Raw genomic sequence first — 14,006 nt, forward strand, 5'->3', positions numbered from 1 at the left:
GTCGACTACCACTTAAAGACCATTGTTGATTTAGAGTTACACATCCGATTCGACGTATGCGAGACTTTTCTGGACAGCGAATTTCTATCCACCACACATTTAAGAATAGCGCGCCAATGATTCAGTATACTGAAACGTTGGAAACGTTTTTACCTTGCGAGATTCATTCCGTCTTTGCGTGTAGGCACAAAGGGAAAGAACCTTGTAATGCGTTTCACGTGCAGTTGCGCGCATCAACAGTTGCGGAACGCCACGAAAAAAAAAAACAAAGAAGTGGGGCCGAGAAAGAAAAGAGGTAGGGCTACCTTCTTCTATAATAATTGCTGGACTCGTTTGTTAAAGTACGTATTTAGGCTTGTTAGTTCATATTCGCACGCGCAAGATAGAGTATTGGCGGGGCCAATAAGATCAGCGGACGGGCGTTCACTTGCAACTTTGACGGGTTTGCTAGTCAGCTTTCTTGCAGTTGGTGCAGAAAAAAAATAACAGCTTTGAGAGTTTCCAGATGACAGCAATACGTTGTTCTAGGCTGTCATCGCCCTCCGCACCCGACCGCAGCCACAGGGAGAGCCCACCACAAGGGCTGCAACCGTAAACCTCGCTCATTGGACAGCAGATGACGCATCCTCATTGGCCATTGATCACATGAACACCGATGGACTATTTTGACGTCAGCGACGCGACGTCAAAATGGTGACGTCAGTGACTTTTAAAGCATGCATCCTGCAACGGATGCATTCTCCTCCTGTTCCTTCTGCTACTACTATATTTACTACTACTACTACTGCTACTACTACTACTACTACTACTACTACGACGACGACGACTACTACTACTACGACTACTACTAGTACTACGTACTACTACTACTACCACCACCACCACTACTACTACTGCTACTACTAATACTACTACTGCTATTACGTACTACTGTTGGTACTACTACTACTACTACTACTACTACTACTACTACTACTACTACTAGAAATACAAGTACTGCTTAGTACTACTACTACCAATAATACTAACAGCTGCTACCACAAACACTAGTACTAGCACTAAGGCTTCTATTACTATTACTATAGTCGGATACAACTTAAGTCTGCAGTGAAGCTCCGCTTACAATCAGGGCCGCTGCACAGAATTCCTCCACGACAAAAAAGTAGTCCGTTGTTAAATCTTTTCTTGTTACCTAAACAAGAAGCAAATCACAAAAAAATTATAAGTTCTAAAATTTTGATAGCTGGCTCGTTTAATAAAGTCAAACGTTAAAAAACTGATCTCGCTTACTGTTGTGATTGGCTAGCGGAGTAATACAAAGCGCCGAGGACCATGGCACAGTGTTGACAACTGCTGTTTTTTTTAAGTTGTATCCTACTATACCAATACCAGTACTGCCACCACAAATACTAGTACTATTACTGCTACCACCAATACTGCCATTACTACTGCTACTGCCAATAGTACTATACTGCAAGGACAACGTACCACTACTGCAAGGACTGCGACGCCTCAAATCCGGAGACTTCCCCGATGCAACGGTCGCTGTCAAAATCAGAAGGGGTTCTCTCCCTTCACGCCGAGGTCGTGGTGTCTGGCGAGTGCGGGGTCGCTCAACAGGTGCTCCTCCCAGCGGTGGTGTCCCATCTGGCGCAGTGGCTGGGGACGCCGCCGCCGCCACCGTGAGTCAGGCTCTGCTGCTGCTGCTGACGTCAGCTGTCCCAACCGCGGTCCCGGGCGTGGGGGGGTCTGCCTCGTCAGCCGCGACTCACTGCTGCTGGCCCCGTTCTGGTCCTGCGGGCGGTTGGGATGCGAGGCGTCCCGACAATGTACTCGTATATAGCAGCAGCAACGTGCCCAGCATTAGTCACGACTTCTCTCGCGCCGCCGCAGCGGCCCGTAGCGACGGACCGGCATCATGCGAGAGCGCGTGAAAGAAAACACAAAAAAAGGCAGAAAAAAACGTGCTTGGTTGTTTGGGCTTGTTGGTGGTTACTCATTGTCTTGTTACTCAGCGCGCTGTGTCCACTCTCGTATCGTGGCGTCTGAGTTGTTCCGTATTTACTCGATGACGGGTCAACCGTGAATATCAGCCGAGACATGAAAGACAGCCGACCTTGCCCTAAATGTTCGAGACCAAGATAAGAAAAAAAACGATGACTGGTGCATTAAGCCAAACGCGTACAGCGTCAACAGTATTGCAGCATGTTGCAACATTTTATATAAGTTGCATATTGCTGTGGTTGACCCACATGTTCAGCGGAGGTGGTGGTGGTTTCGTAATGTTGTACCTCAGCTGTGGCCTGCATAGCACTTTCCTCTTGTGCGGGAGGTCCGAGGTTCGACACCCCTGACAACGCCGGTTATACACGCGTCGGTTTTGCCGATGCGTACACGTTTTCTCCGCCGCGGTGGCTCCGTGGTTTCAGCGCTCGGCTAGTGATCCGGAGTTCCCGGGTTCGAACCCGACCGCGGCGGCTGCGTTTTTATGGAGGCAGAACGCTAAGGCGCCCGTGTGCTGTGCGATGTCAGTGCACGTTAAAGATCCCCAGGTGGTGGAAATTATTCCGGAGCCCTCCACTACGGCACCTCTTTATTCCTTTCTTCTTTCACTCCCTCCTTTATCCCTTCTCTTACGGCGCGGTTGAGGTGTCCAACGATATACGAGACAGATACTGCGCCATTTCCTTTCCCCAAAAAGCAATTATTAATTATTATTACACGTTTTCTCTTGGTCTGGTTATTCGCTAATCTGGGGCGAAATGCTTGTAGATTGCAGCGTTTGACCCCGCTTCGGGCAAACAAAGACACCCGAGCCTTAGCGCTTATCGGCCAAGCTGCCTTGCGTAATTAAATTGAAGACGTAATCAAACTGTTCTCAACGTTCGTTTCCGTCGCTCGATACTCTTTACGGATTGCGTCATTGCTTAGAGAGGTCACTCATTTCTTCGTGCCGTATAAGGTGCGCAGCAAACGTATCTCCAATGGCTGAATGCAAACGCCATTGCGTAAGCGTGTATTATAAACACAAATGAGTGAATAGGGTGTAAGCTGTCGTCTAAAAAACTCCCTTTTATAAAATGGAGTGCCCTACAAGATAGCTTACTGCCTTTTTATTTCCATATAGGCTATTGATGTTTAGAGTGGGGCAGACCCTCCCCGGTGGTTCAGTGGTTATGGCGTTCGGATGCTGGCCCGAAAAACGCGGGTTCGATCTCGGCCGCGGCGGTCGAATTTCGATGGAGGCAAAATTCTAGAGGCACGTGTACTGTGCGATGTCAGTACGCGTTAAAGAACCCCAGGTGGTCGAGATTTCCGGAGCCCTCCACTACGGCGTCCATCATAGCCTGAGTCGCTTTGGGAAGTTAAATCCTCCATAAACTAAACCAAACCAGAATGGGGCCGAGGGCCACAAAAGAATGTACAGCACAACCGCAGACCGGCGACTATAAGTTATTATTGTGCATGTCAATTAATGAATACACATGGACAACGGGAACGATAACGCTCTGCTGTAGGCTCTCTGGGAGGATTTTATCTATGCAGAGTCGCCCAGCTTTCGCGCAGATAGTGTTGACAGGTTAAGAGATAAAGTAAAACTAAATGTTTTCTTCTTTTACTTTCTTCGTTGCCCCTACATTCTTCCTACGCTCTCGACAAAATATTAATTATTTGTTAGCAGTCGTGTTGCCTTCTTCAGTGTTGTGCCCCGTAGAGGTAATAAAAAAGATTGGTTTGCATTAAATCAAGCGTGTCCGATAAAGCTCATTTCAGTGCGTTCTTTCAATCTCTAATAAATGTATACTGACTCCACTTGTAGCACAGCATTCGACAAAGTCGGGCGTCGTTGTTTTTTGAGTTTTTAAGGGATAACTGAAGATGTTATTTTATGTACGAACTGGGAATTTTAGCCTCGTGTGTACCTGGGTAGATTATGATGAATAGACACATTGATCAGTGAAGAAATTTGGGTGTATTCGTACAGATTCATAACTCACAAGAGCGTAGAAAGCAAAGACAGAAGGGAGAGACAGACAAGACAGGCGCTGAACAGTCACTGTCTTGTCTAAATCTCCCTTCTGTCCGTGTTTGCCTTTGTTGTGAATCATGAAGTGACACACAGTAAACAAGATCCATTCATGCTCATGTATGCACATGGTATATGTGCATGACACATGTGCATGGCAAACACATATGCGCTTGGCATGGCAGCTGGAGTTCCCGGGTTCGAACCCGACCGCGGCGGCTGCGTTTCTAAGGCAGGCGAAACGCAAATGGCGCCCGTGTGCTGTGCGATGTCAGTGCACGTTGAAGATCCTCAGGTGGTCGAAATTATTCCGGAGACCTCCACTACGGCATCTCTTTCTTCCTTTCCCTTCCTTTCACTTCCACGTTACTCCCTTTCCTCAGGGCGCGGTTGAGGTGTCTATCGTTTATTTCTCCAAAAACGAAAACCAATTTTTTTCATGGCAAGACAGTGATAGGGAGCGGGCGAGTCCTGTGTCCCCGAGAAGTGTTTATGAGATTCGTAATCATATACTCACATGACTGTCACCCGGATGTGTTCAAGCCTCTGGCATCGTTCTTGTCATATCGTTCACTATGACTTTTAAGGGTAAAAATACTGGGACTCGATCTTGAAGCGCCCCAACGCCAAGGCCAAGGCCAGCGAGCGCCGTCGGCTCAACGCGCGCAACTGTGGCGAGGCGTGGCGAGTCTTAATGGGGTAGAACGTTGGGCCAGTTGGTGCAGCGACATATTTAAAAACTTTGCGCAGAATAACACAGGAGGGGAGGGAGAAACACGCACACACACACACGAGCGCAATTTAAAGACTGCAACAGCGCGCGCACTGTTCCAAAGGCGGAGAATTACATATAGAATTACATACGCTCGTGTGTGTGTGTGCGTGTTTCTCCCTCCCGTCCTGTGTTATTCTGCGCAAAGTATTTAATTATGTGGCGAGTCACGTGGCATGACGTCAGAGCCAAGCCTCCGCCCCTCGTGCTTTGAAGGTCAAATTCGTAGCTACGTGACCTTCAGCTTTGTGCGGGAGTAGAGCTTTCGCTCTAAAACGTTGCTCAGTATATGTGTTGTTATTTCTGTCTCTCTTGGGAATGTCGGTCAAGGCGGTCCCAAAAGTGACTGATGCATTGATATTGACAGTTGATACGTTTCTCAGCACTATACTTTGTTTAGCTGTATAGTTACGAAAGAGAAAGAGTCGTCCGTTGCGATATGGCGATTTGATAGCGTAACCCATCAAAAGACGCTGCAATTCAAACCAGAAAATCGAAGCTTCCAGGGTGTCTGCTCAAACGTCGGTGGTTATGCACTTAATACAGTCAGAAATCCAATTATATTTTGTTTTACGCCTGTAAATATAGTTCGCAATCGTTTTTGTAGCACGCGTAAAATTTACAAATGCTTATATGCATGATTTTTTTCAGCAGCCGGAATGTAAATTTTGACCGCGGAAAAAAAGTGTTCTGTGAGATTTGGAAGATGTCAGTGTGCTGACGTGAACCATTCTACGGGCGCCTACCGCACCCACCGAGTCACTAATGCGCATGCGTAGATTGCCCTGAGGCGGTTTTTTGTTTTTTTTTTGGGGGGGGGGGAGGAAATGGCGCAGTATCTGTCTCACATATCGTTGGACACCTGAACCGCGCCGTAAGGGAAGGGATAAAGGAGGGAGTGAAGGAAGAAAGGAAGAAGAGGTGCCGTAGTGTAGGGCTCCGGAATAATTTCGACCACCTGGGGATCTTTAACGTGCACTGACATCGCACAGCACACGGGCGCCTTAGCGTTTTTCCTCCATAAAAACGCAGCCGCTGCGGTCGGGTTCGAACCCGGGAACTCCGGATCAGTAGTCGAGCGCCCTAACCACTGAGCCACCGCGGCGGGGTAACCCTGAGGCGGCAAGTGTGCATTTGCGGAATAATAATTGGTTTTTGGCGAACGGAAATGCCGCAGTATCTGTCTCATATATCGCTGAACACCTGAACCGTGCCGTAAGGGAAGAGATAAAGGAGGGAGCGAAAGAAGGAAGGTAGGAAGAGGTGCCGTAGTGGAGGGCTCCGGAATAATTTCGACCACCTGGGGATCTTTAACGTGCACCGACATCGCACAGCACACGGGCGCCTTAGCGTTTTGCCTCCATAAAAACGCAGCCGCCGCGGTCGGGTTCGAACACGGGAACGGAACGGAACGCTGTAGCTGTTGCGGTATTCGGCGGGAGCTCCACCACAGGAGCTACTGTCGTTAACGTTGATCTTGCGCTGCAAGTGCGATACCGTGACTCCTCTTGCGGTGGCAGCAGTGGATGTCGTACAGAAGGAGGAGGAGGAGGAAATAACTTTAATATCCGACAAAAACGGCATTCCCCCAACACCCTCGGCACTAAGTCGGGAAGGCAGGCGGCACCGCTTTAGATGCTGGCCGGGAGGTCTTGTATCCCGGCGGCCTCTTCAGCCAGTCGTACGAGGCGGAGCTGGAGCTCAGGGTCCCAACTCCGCAGCAGGGTCTCCCAGGTTCCCGGGTTCGAACCTGACCGTGGCGGCTGCGTTTTTATGGAGGCAAAACGCTAAGGCGCCCGTCCGCTGTGCGATGTCAGGGCACTTTAAAGATACCCAGGTGGTCGAAATTATTCCGAAGCCCTCCACTAGGCACCTCTTTCTTCCTTTCTCCTTTCACTCCCTCCTTTATCCTTTCCCTCACGGCGCGGTTCAGGTGTCCGCCGATATATGAGACATATACTACGCCATTTCCTTTCCCCCAAAACCAATTATTAGTTTAATTATTACCCGCCGCGGTGGCTCAGTGGTTAGAGCGCTCGGCTACTGATCCGGAGTTCCCGGGTTCGAACCCGACCGCGGCGGCTGAGTTTTTATGCAGGCAAAATTACGCTAAGGCGCCCGTGTACTGTGCGTTGTCAGTGCACGTTAAAGATCCCCAGATGGTCGAAATTATTCCGGAGCCCTCCACTACGACACCTCCTTCTTCCTTTCTTCTTTCACCCCCTCCTTTATACCTTCCCTTACGGCGCGGTTCAGGTGTCCAACGATATATGAGACAGATACTGCGCCATTTCCTTTACCCAAAAACCAATTATTATTATTACTTTTATTATCATTATTTTTCACGTTAAAGATCCCCAGGTGGTCGAAACTATTCCGAAGCCCTCCACTAGGCATCTCCTTCCTTCTTTCACTCCCTCCTTTATTTCTTCCCTATCCGGCGCGGCTCAGGTGCCTGCAGATATGTGAGACATATACTGCGCCATTTTTTTTCCCGAAAAACCAACTGAACGCTCAGGGTGCGCCGGAAATCCCGCCCACGATACTACGTAGGGGATTGACGAGCGATTGAATGTTCAGCCTTTGCGGATCCGATTCGGGAACTGAACGCTCAGGGTGCGCCGGAAATCCCGCCCACGATACTGCGTAGGAGATTGACGAGCGATTGAATTTTCAGCCTTTGCGGATCCGATTCGGAAACTGACCGCTCAGGGTGCGCCGGTAATCCCGTCCACGATACTGCGTAGGAGATTGACGAGCGATTGAATTTTCAGCCTTTGCGGATCCGATTCGGGAACTGAACGCTCAGGGTGCGCCGGAAATCCCGCCCACGATACTGCGTAGGAGATTGACGAGCGATTGAATTTTCAGCCTTTGCGGATCCGATTCGGAAACTGACCGCTCAGGGTGCGCCGGTAATCCCGCCCACGATACTGCGTAGGAGATTGACGAGCGATTGAATTTTCAGCCTTTGCGGATCCGATTCGGGAACTGAACGCTCAGGGTGCGCCGGAAATCCCGCCCACGATACTGCGTAGGAGATTGACGAGCGATTGAATTTTCAGCCTTTGCGGATCCGATTCAGGAACTGAACGCTCAGGGTGCGCCGGAAATCCCGCCCATGATACTGCGTCGGAGATTGACGAGCGATTGAATTTTCAGCCTTTGCGGATCCGATTCGGGAACTGAACGCTCAGGGTGCGCCGGAAATCCCGCCCACGATACTGTGTAGGAGATTGACGAGCGATTGAATTTTCAGCCTTTTCGGATCCGATTCGGGAACTGAGCGCTCAGAGTGCACCAGAAATCTCGCCCGAAAAGGCTGAAAAATCAATCACGAATATCTCAATACCTGTTGCACTTAGGGACATGCTGCAAATTGTATTAGCTTTGAACCTTTAGTCTCCAAAATTGCGATTGCAATAGGCAGCATAAAGTGAGGAGTTCAAAAAAGATAATTAACGAAATTTGGCTAATTAATCGAGTAGCTTTGACTGCTATGTCCTTATCTTGTGGCCGCCGAACCGAGTATACATTCCGTATTGGCGGCATTTACGATATATACTATCAGCGCCTTCTTTGCAAACATCTGTAAACGCCCAGTCGCTTATAATGGCACACATTCCTCTCCCGCAGTTACCATCTATGCACACAATCAATCCACACAATCCACATCATAGTCCACTCCAGAAGTCACCATCTATGCACATGTTCAGTGTCAGTAGAACATAGGCCATTGTAGTGCCGCAATCCATACACACATTCACTCACAGTATAACGTAGTCCACTCCAGAAGACACCGTCTACGCACACATTCAATCACAGTAGGCCATAGTCCGTTCCTGCTGTCACCATTTATAAACAAGATCCGTGTTCTACAGAAATGTTAAAGGAAGGCGTGCAGCCTCCCTTCTGCACGTCCGGTTTCCACTGGGGTAGACAATGTCCTGAACTGTACAGTGACAGGTTCCTGTGTACTTGAAGGAAGCGAACATCACATACTTTTCCGAGTTGTACTGTGGGCAGTACATAATATAGTAGTTATTAACATAGAAGTGGCGCTACGGTGGAGCAATTGCCGGCAGAAGAAGCAAGGCTAACCCTACCTGTAGCATTCAACACCTCAACTCAACTCAACATCTGTAAACGGTTTAAAAAAAAATGGGCGGTGGTTTAGCTCTGGTTAAACCTGGAGTGACGCGATAGCTACAGCTGGCTGAGTGGAACTTGGTCACGTGGCCAACCACGTGATCAGCCACGGCGCCGGCAGCTGCTCCGCACCACGTGGCCAACCATGTGACAGCGTGGCGGCGCCGCCACTGCCACGGCGCCGCCACGCTGAAGGCTCGAAATCCTACCGTAATGTAGCTATCGCTACGAAACACCCTGTATATATATACCTAGCAACCTGCCCACCGTGTCAGGCGGCAGCCCATTTATTCGCGAGAGGCTGCTCGCGAAGAGCAACCTAGGTCACATACCCAAGCAACCCAAATCCCACCGATGGCAGCGCCTGCCAGCAGTGGCGCATCGCTTGACCGCGGCACCAGTGCGCCAGGAGTGGCATGGAAGACTCCCAGGGATCTGTGAATTAATAGAATGGTCAGTTCCCCGTACATAGACAATAACCCTTTATCGCTACTCGAGCAACTGCCATCCGTGAGCACTGGATCTGAGCGCCGGAACCGAAGCGAAAGGCGAACTGCTAGCGCACCTAATTAGCAATTAGCCTAACTACGCACATTTTTTTTTTACATCGCCCAATATAGCATAAGAAATGCCCTACTTGATTGTGTAAATCTCAGTAGTATGAGCTATAATCTATACGGAAGTTTTGCGATTACCTGCACCGTGCTTCTTTTGCCGTTGTGTATAACTGACTGGCTGCAAGCGTGCTTACTACAGCACTCGTTGTCACCTCGATTTACAAGTAAATCGACCTGCGCAGATGTGCGCAAGTGGGCGAGAAAAATTCTGAAAATCGATCCGTTGTGACAATATCTTCAATGGCTTCGCTATAAAGCCGGCTTGCGGACCTCTGCGACTGACGAATTAAAAGAGTAACAGCTAAAATAACGAACACGATGACGAGTGTCGTTTCGACGCAGAAACGACAGGCTATTTTTGTTTTCTGCGGGTGCACATATTTTCTTACGCGCGGCTTTCATGCCTGGCCCCTGCAGACCGCGTATCGGGTGCAGACTGTCTAGTAAAAAGAATTTTAGAGCGAGACCCCTACTCCTCGGTCTACAACTTCCAATTTCGATGTGGATGAGACAACGACCTTGAGTCCCTTACATGGTCAGTCCGAATTCAACTGCGTGGTGGTATGGCCCAAGCTATGGTAGTATGACCACGTGATCATATAACTATGACCATTGGGTACCTGACCTTGGCCGTTGAGCTAAACCTTCGACCTTGACCAGTGACCTTGACTATTGATTTCACCTTTGACCTTGACCTGCGACACTTTATTTGAGACAGCGGGCACCACATCGACAATGACGTTCAATGCATAACAATGTCAAACCAAATTTAACTGCGTGGTGATATGGCACAAGCAATGGTAGTATGACCACGTGATTTCATTTCATTTTTATTTCCTTAAAAACCCCCTGTAGGGGGTTTTACTGGGACCACTAGGAACCTGACCTTGACTTCGATATTTGATTTGAGACAGTGGAGACCAGGCTTAACAGAGCTTTCGCACGTATATATAAGCACTCGCAATCACTGGAAGAATATCGATTCAACACAGACTGTATTAGGCATTCGTTTTTTTCGTTAGTCATTAGACAATGGAGTAATCTAGCATCACGTGTAACAGCTCATCTTTACAGAAAATGTTTAGAGACATATGAAGCGCACCTACCAGCTCTACAATGTACATTATAATACTATTTCGTTTGCTCCACTGCTGTATCTTAAGTAATGAAAATTGCTTTCTAATTTATAGTGCCCATCATGCTGCTCTTGTTTTTTTTTTTGACATCCTTGTACTTGTTACTCCCATGTGATTCGTCACCGGTTATTATTATTGCTATTAACTTAAAAAAAAACCAGGTTCAAGCTACGTTTAATCCCGGCCATTTCTTTTTGTGCCGTAGCACTATGTGCATTTTGCCTGAAGCCTGCTTTCTGGCAGGCGGCCCATCTTCTCATCGGGTCGTACACCTGAGTACTCCTTGGAGGCGTACACAGTCCTTTATCTGGGTGAAGACCTTCAGGGCAAAGGCCTTTAGAGTGAAGGCCTTCTTGGTAAACCTCTTCCTGGTAAAGGCCTTTGTGGTAAAGGCCTTTAGGTCAAACACCGTTAGCACGTGGGACCTTAAGTGCCCACCGTAACTAGTACTACTGCGCTTAGCCATGCTAAAACGTCCGCTTTTTTTTTTCTGGGAGTAGTGGGAGGTAATTTTCCGCACCCGAAAAAAATGTTCTGCCTACACCACTGCTAATGTGCAGCGATTAGATGGAGCTTATGCTGAAACCCTTTGCGAAAAGCAGTGCACAACCATCTCAAGCAAGGCATGGGAAGCAAACGCGGAAAATTTTGTTTTAATGGTGGATGTCTCCGCATTCTGCAATAGCTCTGCTATAGCGCTCCAGCGGCTGTGTGCTTCCGTTCGCGGGTGTTGCAACTATGAGCGCTTTCAAATGACTGACATGTTCCGATTCTTTTGCACAACGACTTCCTATGAGAGGGATGAGTCAGAGGAAGTATAAGTGTGAGAGAGAGAGAGATGTGGTAGAGGAAAGTGAGACCCTGAAAGCAGTGATGAGTCATGATGCAAACATATGAGGACGCAACAAAGTGCGATCGTCTGGGAGTGAGAAGTTTTTCTTCGCAATCTTGGCTTTACCATCTTAAAAAAAAATCTGCTGGTTTGAAAGTTTTCTCCGCTGGAGAATTCGTGGCGGAAAGGAGCATAGAAATAACCTATAGGCACGTTTCCGGTCAAATGTTTAGGGGAATCCCCCAAGGTGGAGTAAAGTTTTAATAAGCGAGCAAATTGCTCATTGGAATCCACACAAGCGCAGCCATACGGCTACAAAGGAAAGCTATATAGCTTTCTCAGAAGCTTCGAAATTAAAGAAAAATTCGTCCTGGTCCTGGGTTCGAACCCGGGATCATCGCTTCACCGGAGCAGTCGCTCTACCAACTCGTCTAACCGCAACGGCAAGGTTACGGTAGGGTGAGAGCGAATTGATGAATAACTCGAAGTGGGAACAGTGACCCCGCCCCGTTGGCTCACAGGTTAAGGCACTCGTATATTGAGCTGGAGTTCCCGGGGTTCGAACCCGACCGCGGCGGCCGCGTTTCGACGAAGGCGAAACGCAAATGGCGCCCGTGTGCTGTACAATGCCAGTGCACGCTAAAGATCCTCAGGCGGTCGAAATTATTGCGGAGCCCTCCACTGTACGGCACCTCTTTCTTCCTTTCTTCTTTCACTCCCTCCTTTATCCCTTCCCTTACGGCGTGGTTCAGGTGTCCAACGATATATGAGACAGATACTGCGCCATTTCCTTTCCCCCCAAACCAATTATTATTAATTATTATTATTATTATTACGACGCGGCTCGGGTGTCCACCGAGATATGTGAGGCAATAACTGCGCCATTTCCTTTCCTTAAAAACCAATTTTCATTTTCATTTTAACAGTACTAAGTGTTTTAACAGTGTTGAACGTGGAGTAGTTAAGGAAAGAAAACTGATTGCAGTCACTGGACATGAGTTTTTTCTGAACCCGACCGCGGCGGCTGCGTTTTTATAGAGGAAAAACGCTAAAGCACCCGTGTGCTGTGCGATGTCAGTGCACGTTAAAGATCCCCAGGTGGTCGAAATTATTCCGTAGCCCTCCACTACGGCACCTCTTTCTTCCTTTCTGCTTTCACTCCCTCCTGTATCTCTTCCCTTACGGCGCGGTTCAGGTGTCCAACGATATATGAGACAGATACTGCGCCATTTCCTTTCCCCCGAAAACCAATTATTATTAATTATTATTACTATTACGGCGCGGCTGGGGTGTCCACCGAGATATGTGAGGCAATTACTGCGCCATTTCCTTTCCTTAAAAAACCAATTTTCATTTTCATTTTAACAGTGCTAGGTGTTTTAACAGTGTTTCATTTTAACGTTGTCAAATGTTCAGGGGAATCCCCCAAGATGGAGTAAATTAAAGGAAGAAAGGAAGGAACGTGGAGTAGTTAAGGGAAGAAAACTGATTGCAGTCACTGGACATGAGTTTTTTCTGAACCCGACCGCGGCGGCTGCGTTTTTATAGAGGAAAAACGCTAAAGCACCCGTGTGCTGTGCGATGTCAGTGCACGTTAAAGATCCCCAGGTGGTCGAAATTATTCCGGAGCCCTCCACTACGGCACCTCTTTCTTCCTTTCTTCTTTCACTCCCTCCTGTATCCCTTCCCTTACGGCGCGGTTCAGGTGTCCAACGATATGAGACAGATACTGCGCCATTTCCTTTCCCCCAAAACCAATTATTATTAATTATTATTACTATTACGGCGCGGCTGGGGTGTCCACCGAGATATGTGAGGCAATTACTGCGCCATTTCCTTTCCTTAAAAAACCAATTTTCATTTTCATTTTAACAGTGCTAGGTGTTTTAACAGTGTTTCATTTTAACGTTGTCAAATGTTCAGGGGAATCGCCCCAAGGTGGAGTAAACTAAAGAAAAGGAAGGAAGGATCATGGAGTAGTTAAAGGAAGAAAACTGATTGCAGTCACTGGACATGAGTTCTTTCTGAAGCTTCCCCTACAAAAAAATAAAAAATAAAAAGCGAAACATGTTTCGTGAATGAAATATTAGACGCCGCCATTGGTAATTCAGAGTACCGTACAACAAGCGCGCGAGACACGTATACACGAGCACAGCGCTGCGCTTTACACTGATGAGTCAAAAGGTGCGCACTGTGCAACAACAGCTGGAGCCGGCGGGATGACTCACGCTCAACCGCGGTGCCTGCGCCGCTGTGTTGGTCGCGTTGCACTTGCGGAACAACTGTCCGCCGAGTGTTGCGGCCTTGTCAGCGAGCGGCGATGGATGATGGCAGAGAACGCAGTGGGCGACCGCATTTGCGTGCTCGACTCAGCGAGCTTTGATTGCACAAGTACGCTCTAGACTCCGCGGCCTGCACTAATCGGTATAGACAGCGGTGTCCGGATTTTGTGGACATGCAGCTATTTCACAAC

The sequence above is a fragment of the Amblyomma americanum genome, chromosome 5 (genome assembly GCF_052857255.1).
Source record: "Amblyomma americanum isolate KBUSLIRL-KWMA chromosome 5, ASM5285725v1, whole genome shotgun sequence".
Taxonomy (NCBI): Eukaryota; Metazoa; Arthropoda; class Arachnida; order Ixodida; family Ixodidae; genus Amblyomma; species Amblyomma americanum.